Source organism: Cnephaeus nilssonii (genome assembly GCF_951640355.1).
Source record: "Cnephaeus nilssonii genome assembly, chromosome: 5".
In the NCBI taxonomy this organism is placed as follows: Eukaryota; Metazoa; Chordata; class Mammalia; order Chiroptera; family Vespertilionidae; genus Cnephaeus; species Cnephaeus nilssonii.
In genome coordinates this window covers 24,509,293-24,521,616 of record NC_137076.1, presented here as the reverse complement: position 1 = coordinate 24,521,616, position 12,324 = coordinate 24,509,293, and the positions used below count along the sequence as shown (strand labels likewise).

Below are 12,324 nucleotides of genomic sequence, written 5' to 3'. Positions count from 1 at the left end.
CTGAAACATACATGTTCACTCATGTTCATATTAGCATTATTCACAGCCAAAAGGTAGAAGTAAATAACCTCTCATCAACAGTTGAATGCATTAAAAAATGGATACACACATCAGGAGTATTATTCAGCTTGAAAAGAAAGCAAATCTGACATGCTGCAACACAGATGATCCTCGAGGACATTGTGCTAAGTGAATTCAGCCTGTCTCAAAAGATCACACTCTGATTACATTTGCATGAAGTACCTAGAGTAGTGAAATTCACAGATACCAAAAGTAGAATGCTTGTTGCCAGTGTCTGGGGTAAAGATAGAAAGAGGAATTGTCATCTAAGAAGTAAAGAGTTTCATTTTGCAAGATGATAACAATTCGGAAGATTAGTTTCACAATGTCCATGCGTTTTACACTCCTGACTACACACTTAAAATGGTGAAAGTGTACATTTTACTCTGTGTATATTACCACAATTAAAGTAAAATTTTTAGGGAAATAGAGTGGAAACAGAATCCACAGAGTGGAAGAAAATTTTGCAAATCCTATATCTGATAAAGGACTTGTATCTGAAATATCTAAGGATTTCTTACAACCTAATTCTTTTTATTTTAAGTAACATATTTTGCTCAAGAGCTTTTATTTTATTTATATTTTTATTGATTTCAGAGAGGGAAAGAGAGGGCGAGAGCGAAACATCAATGATGAGAGAGAATCATTCTGCACACCCCGTACTGGGGATCGAGCTGTCAACCTGGACACGTTCCCTCTCTTCAATTTGCAGGCCGACACACTATCCACTAAGCAAAACCAGCTAGTGCACAACCTAATTCTTAAAAATGAAATAAATCAATCTAAATATGGTAAAGTATCTGTGTACACATTTTGCCAAAGAAGATATGCAAATGGTCAAGAGCATGTGAAAAAAATGCAGGATAACATTAGTCATCAAGGAAATGGAAATAAAAACAGTGAGATAGCACTTGTAATTTTAACACATTACACAATTTAGATAATTGCTATCACAGCAATGGAAAATGGTTAGAGCTTCCCTACATCCAGGCCTTTTCACCAGTCTCCACCCTCTCTCTGTCAGTCCGGCTCTACCCATCAGATTCTTCTCCTTCACACAAAACATCATACCCCTAACACTTCTGATTCTGAATCTACTTTTGACCCAGCAGACCACCAACCTTCACCCCCTTATACATCCCCTCCCTCACCTGTTGTAGATTCCTGTGGGGAAGGATGGGACTTAGTTGGAAAGGATGTAAGGAGGAATCTCCAAAAGGCCAGGGTCCTCTTGGGAGGCTTTGCTGCATTGACTTCTCCAAACAAGTCTGAGCCCCTGGCTGTATTACTGGAATCTTTATGCTTAATCTGTATGTGTCCTTGCTTACAGGACACTGCAGACATACTTGTCCTCCCAAGATTACTTACCCTACTATTGCATCTAAAAGATAAACTTTCTCATACCACTGTTACAAAAAAAGCCTACAGAGGCAGGTGATTGAGGCTGTCTGGTTCCTTTAGCCAGGCAGTCCCTTAGCCCTCTCTTTCACAGCAATCCTATGTCAGAGTAATCATTCATCCATCACTCAGGGTCTGCTGGCCAGCCCCTGAAAAGTGGTGCCCCGTGTGAGGTCCAAGGAATGCAATAAGATGCAGTGGAAACCTAGGGAATAAAGAGTGAGAAAATGAAGAGTTACTGTGCAGAAAGTCATTGGAGCCTGGGATTTCCAAGTTCAAGGGTATGCTTTTCAGCTAAGGTTTCACAATGGGACAGCAGCTGTCAACCACGTAACAGATTTCTTTGTTACTTAAGCAGTTATTAAAAGCAAATGGTGCATCGGTTACAGAACAATTAAAGGGCCTGTTGCAGATTGTTATAATTTATAATCCTTGGTTTCCTGATGCTGGCACACTAGACCTTAATCTATGGGAACAAATAAGTAGAAATTTATTTATTTATTTGTTTGTTTGTTTGTTTTAATATTTTTATTGATTTCAGAGAAGAACGGAGAGGGAGAGAGAGATAGAAACATTAATAATGAGAGAGAATTATTGATTGGCTGCCTCCTGCACGCCCCCTACTGGGGATTGAGCCCACAACCTGGCATGTGCCCTTGACCGAAATGGAACCTGGGACCCTTCAGTCCACAGACTGACGCTCTATCTACTGAGCCAAATTAGCTAGGGCAATAGGTAGAAATTTAGAGAGAAATCAGGCCCAAGGAAAATGAGTTCCCTTGTCATTATTACCTATGTGGGCTCTTGTTCGAGCTGCACTATGCCCACTTCATATTGAAGATCAAAAGCCTACAGAAGGCCAGGAGGATTTACCATCCCCCTCCTCTTCCTGAAGTAGAGCCTATAGAGCCTGTAATACCTAGGGCTCTGCCTTCAGAGGAACCCTTTCCCGGTCCTCTGTCTCAGGCGTGGGAAGGCTCATGAACTCAGTTATGGGATCATGTGTCAGGTAAGCTATGTTAGAAAGAGAGCTTTTTGACTTGCCCAGTTATAAAAGATCAGCAAGGTAATAGTATTCATGAGCCACTCCCCTTTAATACCTTTAAAGAAATAAGGAAAAGTATTAGAGAAAATGGGGCTAACAGTCCATTTACAAAAGGACTCCTTAATGACTTGTCTGAAAATTACCATAGCATGCCTTGGGATGCGCAGATTTTGGCTAAAATGACTTTAGACACCAGAAAATATTTATTATGGAGAGCAGAATATGATGAGATCTGTGAACAGTAGGCTAACCAAAACAATCTGGCAGGTGCTGGTCACATTACAGCCCCAATGCTGCAGGAGTGGGGACCATATGTTAATGTACAATAGCAATTGAATCTGCACCCTCCAGTGTTTACCCAAGCCTCTCTTTGTGCACAGCGGGCCTGGGAGCCGATGCAGGGGACCCAGGAATCTTATGTTGACTTTGTAGATCATCTTACCCAATCCATTCGCCGGCAGATCAGTCATAGTCAGGCTGTAGATATTCTCTTGTTACAACTGGCATATGAGAACACCAAAGTTGATTATGAAAAGGCTATGCAGCCCTAGCCGGTTTGGCTCAGTGGATAGAGCGTCGGCCTGCTGACTGAAAGGTCCTGGATTCAATTCCGGCCAAGGGCACATGCCTGGGTTTTGGGCCATGCAGAAGGCAGCCAACCAATGATTCTCTCTCATCATTGATGTTTCTATCTCTTCCTCCCTCTCCCTTCCTCTCTTAAATGAATAAAGAAATATATTTAAAAAGAAAAGAAAAGGCTATGCAGCCCCTCATGGGAAAGGCCACCATGGTGGGGGAATTTATCAGGCTTGTCAGCTAGTAGGAATGAAAACCCACCAGACTCAAATGTTGGCCATGGCTCTCCAGGCAGGGAATAAGGGCAAAACAGATTTCAAATGCTATCAATGTGGAAAAGTGGGACATTTTAAAAAGGATTGCCAAGCTAAAATAGCAACCTCTCATTCTGAGAATTCTCAGCCCCCATCTACTCGTCCCTATTGCCATAAGCGTTGCCTTTGGGCCAACCAATGCAAATCAAAATTTGACAAACATGGCAATTCTTTACCACCTCTGCAGGGAAACGCCCAATGGGCCAGTCTCAGGCCCCGCAACAAACTGGAGCATGGATTACCTTCCTAGGGTAGATGGGAAATCCACTGTCTATTCCCTCCGAGCAGCTACCATTGGGAGTGCAGGATTGGACTTACTCCAACAGAATTGATTCTAAAGGACTCTCTACTTGCTATTAATGAGCACAAACAGCAAACCACTGCTTGGAATGCAATAAAGGAGCATTTAAACTGGATAGTCCCCACCACCTGGTTTCCTGAAATCAATTGGCACCTAATCAGACTAACCATTGCCAACATAGTAATTCTTTTTCTTTTCCTTATAGTCTGTAGAATAGAAATTTTAGCAGTGAACAAGCTTCGTAGAACCCATCATTCGCAGGCAACAAGTTCACTGCAGCCCTCTGTCTTCTATACCCAGCAAAACAAAAAACGGGGAGATGTGGGAAAGACTGAAAATTGGTTAGAAAGGTAGTAAGGAGGACATTTCAAAAAAAGGAAAATGTGTGGAAGGCCGCCCACCCTGTTTATGGGAATTCCAACTTAGGGGAGTGCTGAAGGCGGTGCCCCTAATTAATCCTTGACCTTTCCAAACAAGTCTGTGCAGGTGTAGACCCCTGGGTATTTACTGGAATCCTTACACTTAATCTTTGGGTGTCCTTGCTTAAAAAACACTACAAACACATGTGTCCTCCCAATATTACTTATCTTACTGATTATATCTGAAAGATAAACTTTATCTTAAACTGCTGCTACAATAAAAGCCTAAGAAGGCAGGCAACAGAGGCTCTCTGGTTCCTTTAGCCAGGCAGTCCCTTAACCCTCTTTTTCACAGCAAAGGTTGTGCTAGAGTAATCCTGTCATCCGTCGCTCAGGGTCTACTGGTCAGATGCTGCCCCATCTGCCTGAATTACCTGCGAGACCCAGTGACCATTGAGTGTGTGCACAACGTCTGTCACTCCTGCATCCACCATTGCTGGGTAGGTCTACAGGGCATCTTTCCCTGTCCTGACTGCCACCAACACTGCCCTGACAGGAAGTTGAAGAAGAACACCCAATTATGTCACATGACTGAGATTGTTCAAGAGATCCCCACTTAAGAGACCAAGGGGAAATGGCAGGAAGAAATACACCTATGTAAGAACTACCATGAGGTTCTGAGCCTGTTCAGTGAGAAGGACCTGGAGCTGTTGTACTCCCAGTGCAAGGTCTCATCTGACCACCAGGATCAGCCCCTGCTACCCATTGAGGAAGCTGCAGCTAGTCACAGGAGAGGATGCTCACAAGGTACATTGGGGCCCTCTCTAATCACCTTGAAAATGCTGAAATGGTATATGAAAACCAAGTTGCAAGTACTTGCAAAGTGAAGAGAAAGAAGGAAAAATGGAGGGAGGAATTGGACTATGAATGTAAAGAACTTAAATGTTCCTTGGAGGTAGAGCAAGATGACATTGATAACCATCTACTTATAGAAGAGAATGATGTTGAAGAAAAACTAATTGGAAATGGAAGGCAAATTTCATACTGTATGTTCAGACTATGCAATCTGTTAACTGAAATAGCAGAGAAGTGTTTGCAAACAGACGAGAATTTACTCACAAGTATTGAAAGTATCCATAACACCTATGAAAACCTAGAGACCCCGTCTTTTCACATAAATTAAAGTAGGAGAGTTGCTTTCTCCCCCCAAACTATTTGGGTCTGCATAAAATATTCCGCACGTTTCAGGTAGATTTGACACTGTATCCTGAAACTGCCCACCCACGTTTCATTATCTCAAGAGATAGCAAAACTGTGGCCTCTAGGACACCAGGTGGTCTTCCTAATCCCCAGCACTGACTTCTTACTCAGCTGCCCGGAGTGCTGAGGGATTAGATGCTGGCAGGCATTTAAAAATATATTTTTTAAATTTATTTCTGAGAGGAAGGGAAAGGGAGAGAGAGATAGAAGAGAATCACTGATCTGATTGGCTCTGGCAGGCATTTTTGGGTGGTAAACATAGGAGGCATAGGTGAATATTACTTAGGTGTATGTAAAGAATCTTTCCCTAGAAATACTCTCATATCACCATCCCCAAGCAACGGATGCTGGACTCATACTTTTGGCCCTTCCCCTATAGGAGAGCGAAAGATTGGTTTTTTTCTGGACTATGAGTTGGGAGCGGTTTCATTTTATAATTTAAATAACTGGTCATACTTGTATAGAATCACTGATAGATTTACAGCGAAACTTAAGCCTCATTTCTCCAGTGCATCTTCTTCAGAACCTCTTGCAATCAGTATCATCAGAGTCTAGTGATGAAAAATTTGGAAGCAATTTTGTATGTGCTTAGTTTCTTCCCTTGTTATTGAAGGGAATACTTATAATAAAGATACTGATTTCAGTTTTGATGTTTGAATGTTGAAAGCCTTTAGGATGTACCCTTCTCTCCTCCCTGACCTTACACCTGGGAAAGCTGATGAGAAAGTCCATGTGCTCCATCCTTAGGTGCAGGGAGAACGTTCCAATCAAGCAAGCTTCCACCAACAGCACCCAGTAACCGCCAGGAACGCCATAAGCTAGTCCCTTTCCCGTGCTCTCAGTCATTTTGGGACTTACTCTAATATCCACCCTACTCTCCCCCCAAAACTCATCATGTGAGTAATAAACTTTTTCATACTCTTCTGGTATGTGGTGAGTTATCATCAGTGTGAACATTTGAAACCAATTTTGGATGGCTTCCAGCCTGGCTATGCAAGCTGATCACCACCATTGGCATTGTGAGCAGGATTTTCCAGATATGATGCACCCCGACCAGGGCTTCCTCCTCTGGCTCTGTGTGGTAACATACCCTGGTTCCCTAGGCCAGGGTGTCCTTGCAGCTTTGTTCTGCATTTGCTGAGTTCTGTAGAGGCTATGTTGTAGATTTCACTGACCTAAGTCAGGAGTTTCGGTAAGAAACACATTCTAGGCCAGCCAGTGATGCTCAGTGATTGAGCCTTGACCTATGAACCAGGAGTCAAGGTTTGATTCCTGATCAGGGCACATGCCCTGGTTGCTGGCTCAATTCCCAGCAGGTGGCATGCAGGATGCAGCCAATAGATCATTCTCTCTCATCATTGATGTTTCTATCTCTCCCTTCCTTTCTGAAATAAATAAAATTTATATATTTTTAAAAAGAAACGCATATTTAGTTTTTTATTATTTTCTATATATTTTTTTTGGGGGGGTTCTAATTATCTTGTTTTTGTTTCATGTTTTATAAAATGTTCATGTACAGGGCATAGCAAAAGCAGGTTGGCAGTAGTGATACAAATATGTACAGTAATAAATAAAATTTTGCTTATTAACCACTGTAAACATACTTTTGTTTTAAACCCTCACCTGATGATATGTTTATTGATATAGAGAGGAAGGGAGAGAGGGAAAGAGAAACATCTATGTGAGAGAGAAGCACCAATCAGTTGCTTCCTGTACTTGCCCTGACCGGATCGAACCTGAAACCTGTGTGCCCTGAAAGGGAATCCAATCTGCTAGTTTTTTGGTGTAGGAGACCACATTCCAACAAACTGAGCCACCCAGCATGGGCTGTAAACCTACCTTTTCCAATCCCTGTATGACTTCAAAACGTCACATACTCGTGTTTGACATTATGTGAAATTTCCAACCTTTGAGAACATGCTTCTGTTTGTATGCCTGTATGTGTATTGTTTACAATATTTGGAAATAAACTTTTACTTTGCATATCTCCGAACTCTTCGTCTATCTCCAGATCCTGAGAAGATGCTCAGCAGAGCTTTCATTGAGGTACAAGGGACCCCTGCACTGATCAGAGTAGCCATGCTATGCGGTGGCAATCTCAGTTGCTTACTCTTGTAAAGTGTAATGTAGGCTAACAGCATGCTGCTCCATTACCCACCCAGGGATCTAACTCCCTCAGTCATGTGTTGTCACAGCACCGGTCACTACAACTAGAAAAAGAGGGAGCACTGAAGGCCACCCTGAGCATTGAAGGCCAATACCAGGAAGAGACACACACTTTTCTCTTATTCCATTTCCTAAAAGTAATTGCAAGGCCCTACTTCTCTGCAAGGGGTGAGGAAGAATACATGTATTATGAGGTGAAGAGCTACTGTTTGCCATAATTCCTGAATCCAATTAGACATTAGTGCAATAGACATCAAAGATGAGTGCTAGAATGAAAACTTGTAAATAAATTAACATAGACATTTATAATAGCTTGACTAAACCCTATAGCATTTGTTGGGTAATTTCCACCAATAAAGAAGATATTTCAGTTAAGTAAAATAAGCCTAAAACATTCGTTTTTTGGTAGCAATGTAAAACTATTATTTTGAAATTCTGGTGATCCATTAGAAAAGGAATCATTGAGCCCTAACCGGTTTGGCTCAGTGGCTAGAGCGTCGGCCTGCAGACTGAAGGGTCCCAGGTTCGATTCCGGTCGGGGGCATGTGCCTTGGTTGCGGGCACATTCCCAGTGGGGGGGTGTGCAGGAGGCAGCTGATCGATGTTTCTCTCTCGTCGATGTTTCTAGCTCTCTGTGCCTCTCCCTTCCTCTCTGTGAAAAATCAATAAAATATATTTAAAAAAAAGAAAAGAAAAGGAATCATTGAGACTAATCTATCCTATCTAATAAAGAGGGAATATGCTAATTGACCTTCACACCATTGCAATGATGGAGCCACCCACAGGCAATAAGGAGAGAATATGCTAATTCACTGTCCTGCCCTCAAAGATGGCAGCGCCCACAGCCACAAGATGGCCAGCAGGGGAGGGCAGTTAGGGGTGACCAGGCCATCAGGGGAGGGCAGTTGAGGGGGACCAGGCCTGCAGGGGAGGGCAGTTAGAAGTGACCAGGCCAGCAGGGGAAGGCAGTTGGGGGCAACCAGGCCGGCAGAGGAGGGCAGTTGGGGGTGATCGGGCTGGCAGGGGAGCAGTTAGGAATCGATCAGGCTAGCAGGGGAGTGGTTAGGGCGTGATCAGGCTGGCAGGCAGAAGCGGTTAGGGGCAATCAGGCAGGCAGGCAGGCAGGCGAGTGGTTGGGAGCCAGCAGTCCTGGATTGTAAGAGGGATGTCTGATAGGGCCTAAACCGGTAGTCGGACATCCCCTGAGGGGTCCCAGATTGGAGAGGGTGCAGGCTGGGCTGAGGGACAGCTCCCCCTCCCCCCAGTGCATGAATTTCATGCACTGGGCCACTAGTATATATAAAAGGCTAATATGCAAAGTGTCCCCAGGAGAATTCAACCTGGAGACCAGGAGTTCTATCAATTGCTATGACGAGCGCTGATCACCAGGGGGCAGTGCGCAATGAAAGAAGGCCCTGATGGCCCTGATGGATGGCAGAGCCCAGGACGCGCACTGAGCCTGATGCATGTCAGGTGAAGCCTAGGGAACCTACCCTTGCGTGAATTCATGCACTGGGCCTCTAGTATCTAAATACAATGAGATGAAAGAGGGTCCTGGGAAGAAGTGGGAGAGGTCCAGCAGGCTGGGGCTTTGGTCTCAAGCCTCCGGAAATGGCAGCGGGGGAGTGAGGATTAGCTGGAGGATTTCAGTGCTCAAAAGCGAGGGGGTTGGGTGAGGCTGGCCCCAAATGCACTGGGCAGAGACTGAGTGGAGAAGCCACTCTCACTCCAAGTTGCCCAGGCAGGAGGCCGGAGGAGGCACCAGGGTAGGGTGGGGTCCTCAACCAGTCAGCTTCAGGCTTATTTTCCATGTGGGTCCCCACGAGGGTGGGCTGCTGGGCAGTGGCTGTGCGGTCCGGGTCCCAGGCGGGTGGGCATCTCACCTGCAGTGCGCATCTGCTTCTGGAACTCAGTGCTTCACCTGACGTGCGTCTGGTTCCTTGCACGTCCTGGGCTCTGCTCTATCCCACTGGGGCGCATGGGGCGAATCTCCCCTCTTTGCGGGTCCCCTGCCCTGGCTCTGAATGGCTGTGGGACTTGGAGCAGCTGCAACAGGCAGGCCAGCCGCCAGCGTCCCACAGACAGACATGTGGCTCTCATCTCCAGGAAACCGACTTTGGAGAAAAACAAGTAGGAATGTAGTTATTAATGGTGAAAATGAAGAAATTATTTGTATTCAGGAGGCATCTTCCCTTCCCCTTTCACCTGCAGATGTGAATTAGAGAATGATGGGTGCTATTTGTATGGATTTACTATATTTCCTGTCAGATCCATTGGACAGTGTATTTGATATAGACATTATGTATTTATTGAACATCAAATGAGAGGCAGAGAGAAGACACTTATTGTAGGCCCACCCCCTTCAATGTAGTCATGCAAAATAATACAAGGCAGCGTAAGAATTATTGCAACTAAATATTAAGGGCAGTATGTTTCATGGGAGTTTTCAAGTAGAAAGAAAAGACTTGTGTCTGGACAAGTTTTATAGAGAACATAAGTTTTATTTGGCTGGGATCTTGAAAGATGAGTTGGATTCTAAAAGGAAATAAGAGTGTATTTGTGGGGCATCCCAGAAAGTTCATTCAGGCTAGAGGAGAAGGAGCGTGAAATGGAAGTCCTGGGAGATAAATATCCATTCCACTTCCGTCAGCACAGTGCACTCTACTACCTTACTTAGTAGGTCTTTGGATGTGGAATTGTACTTTGAAAATGCGGTTATATTAGTGCTGAGTTTCTTTTCAATAGCCTTTTCTTCATCAGCTAATCTTGAGAACTATAATAACCATAAAGGAAGGTCTGAAATTAAGCCATTTTAACTAGAAGCAGTTTATGGCAGATAGTCATGTCCCAGGCTAGGATCTCCCCGACAAAACTCAATCTTTCCCTTTCCTACATTGTCCATTGCGGGAACCCCTTTCACGTCCCGCGTGGCTCAGGGTTCAGGTTTTGGAGGAGGCCGCACACAAATAAAAGAGACTAGAAAATATTAATTTGGCGATATTGGGGGCCAGGCAGGAGCCCAACTCTAGTGGGAGAACTACACCCTGCTCCGGCCTTGCTATCCCTTTTATTAAGGTTTGGATCCACCCTTAGTGGCAGGCAATTCTAGTAATAGCCAATCAGCAAGGATTTACATAAGATTGACAGGTGGAAGTTGCTTCAGCTATCATTGTCTCAATTAGATAGGGAGTGGTTGGCTCTGATTTTTCAGAGCTTCAAGGTTGATCAGTCTTCCAGGTTCCTTGTCCACACCTCTCTGCTGGTGGGGACAATGGTTGGTTTCCGACAATCCATTGTCTTTTGCATCTAAGATAGCATTCCTTGGCAGTGTCAGGGTGAATCCCCTGTTTAAGACCCCTCAGTGCAGCAGGGCTGTGATTATAACTCATCTCATTGTTATTGTTATCATGTTAATCATTAACTATTAACTGTCCTGTATCCAGCTATGTAATATATATTTGTATGTCTATCATTTTACGTTTCAGCCTATCCTAGGGTTTCCCTGCTTTGCTTCCTCCCAGCTCCCTAATCTATCACCAATGGATTTCAAGTAACCCACTTGGACCTTCTCTTTTGATTGTAATGTATAAAATAAGGTACCAAACTGCCTTACTCTGGACATTATCTCAACTCATTGAGATTTTCCCTGCTGGCAATGAAATCATAGATTCTCATTAGGTTTGAATGATTCTTCCATTGATGGAACCCCATTTTCTTTTCTTTTTCTTTTCTTTTTTTTAAAAAAAATATATTTTATTGATTTTTTACAGAGAGGAAGAGAGAGGGATAGAGAGTTAGAAACATCGATGAGAGAGAAACATCGATCAGCTGCCTCTTACACACCCCCTACTGGGGATGTGCCCGCAACCAAGGTACATGCCCTTGACCGGAATCGAACCTGGGACCCTTGAGTCCGCAGGCCGACGCTCTATCCACTGAGCCAAACCGGTTTCAGCAGGAACCCCATTTTCTGATAAATCTCATTATTGCTGGGTTAAACAGTGTCCCTGTGCTGGCAGCAGGAATGGCACCCAGTGTCTGACAGGTGGGGTCAGACCCAACCTGGGTTCAGCAACCTTGGTACTTGGTTCTGGCTGGGTAAGAATACAGGGCAAGACCCAAAGTGTAAGAGAACATTTACTGGGTAAGTTACAGAGGTGAGAGAAGTAAGTCTTAGAAGAAATGGGTTTAGGAAAGGAGTTAAGGAGGTAAAGGAAGGGCCAGTGGAGCTTGGGAGTGCAAGCTAATGGTAACCTGCCTGGGGGAGGAGAAAATGGAGGGGAAGGGAAAGGTACAGGTGTGCTCCAGGGAGGGAGAGCACACTGTCCTCCTTCCTAAAGGTTTTAGGGTGGAGATTTCAGGGGAGGTCCCAGGGGAAGAGCTGAATGGAATATTCTGTAGCTTTCCAGGTGTGTCCATTCAGGGATGTGGCCTCCACTGATGGATTGGCCGGCACCAGGGCAGGGGTCATTATTCTATACAGCTGGTCCTGATGTCAGCCCTGGCATTTGTTGCTTATCTAGGTCTGGAGCTGAAATACAATGAGGCATAGATGTTATCTCTAGGAAGGAAGATCAGGGGGTCCAAACCCCAGGACCAGTGATCTGCTAGAGGAGGAAAAGTCACCCTGGGGACAAGGTCCCACCCTACAATTGGTTGCCCATTGCTGGACACCTGGACTCTCAACCCTGGTGACCTCCATCCACCCTGTACCTGACCTCTGTACCTGGCCCATCTCTTTGCTCTGCGTGGGTCTGTGGAACTGCCCACAAGATAACCACAAGTAAGGGGTGGCTCATGACCTCGGAAGACCGTGACTGGATCACCAGTGGGAACACATCTTTT

At 44.6% G+C, this 12,324-nt stretch overlaps 1 pseudogene across 1 annotated transcript; it reads left to right on the top strand.

Annotated features, from left to right (window-relative positions):
• The first annotated feature begins 2,458 nt into the window (after positions 1 to 2,458).
• On the top strand, positions 2,459 to 5,868 carry LOC307100550 (tripartite motif-containing protein 60-like; annotated as a pseudogene). Its single transcript has 3 exons — positions 2,459 to 2,467; positions 4,449 to 5,458; positions 5,553 to 5,868. The product of its transcript is annotated as a tripartite motif-containing protein 60-like (transcript).
• The last annotated feature ends 6,456 nt before the right edge of the window (positions 5,869 to 12,324 follow it).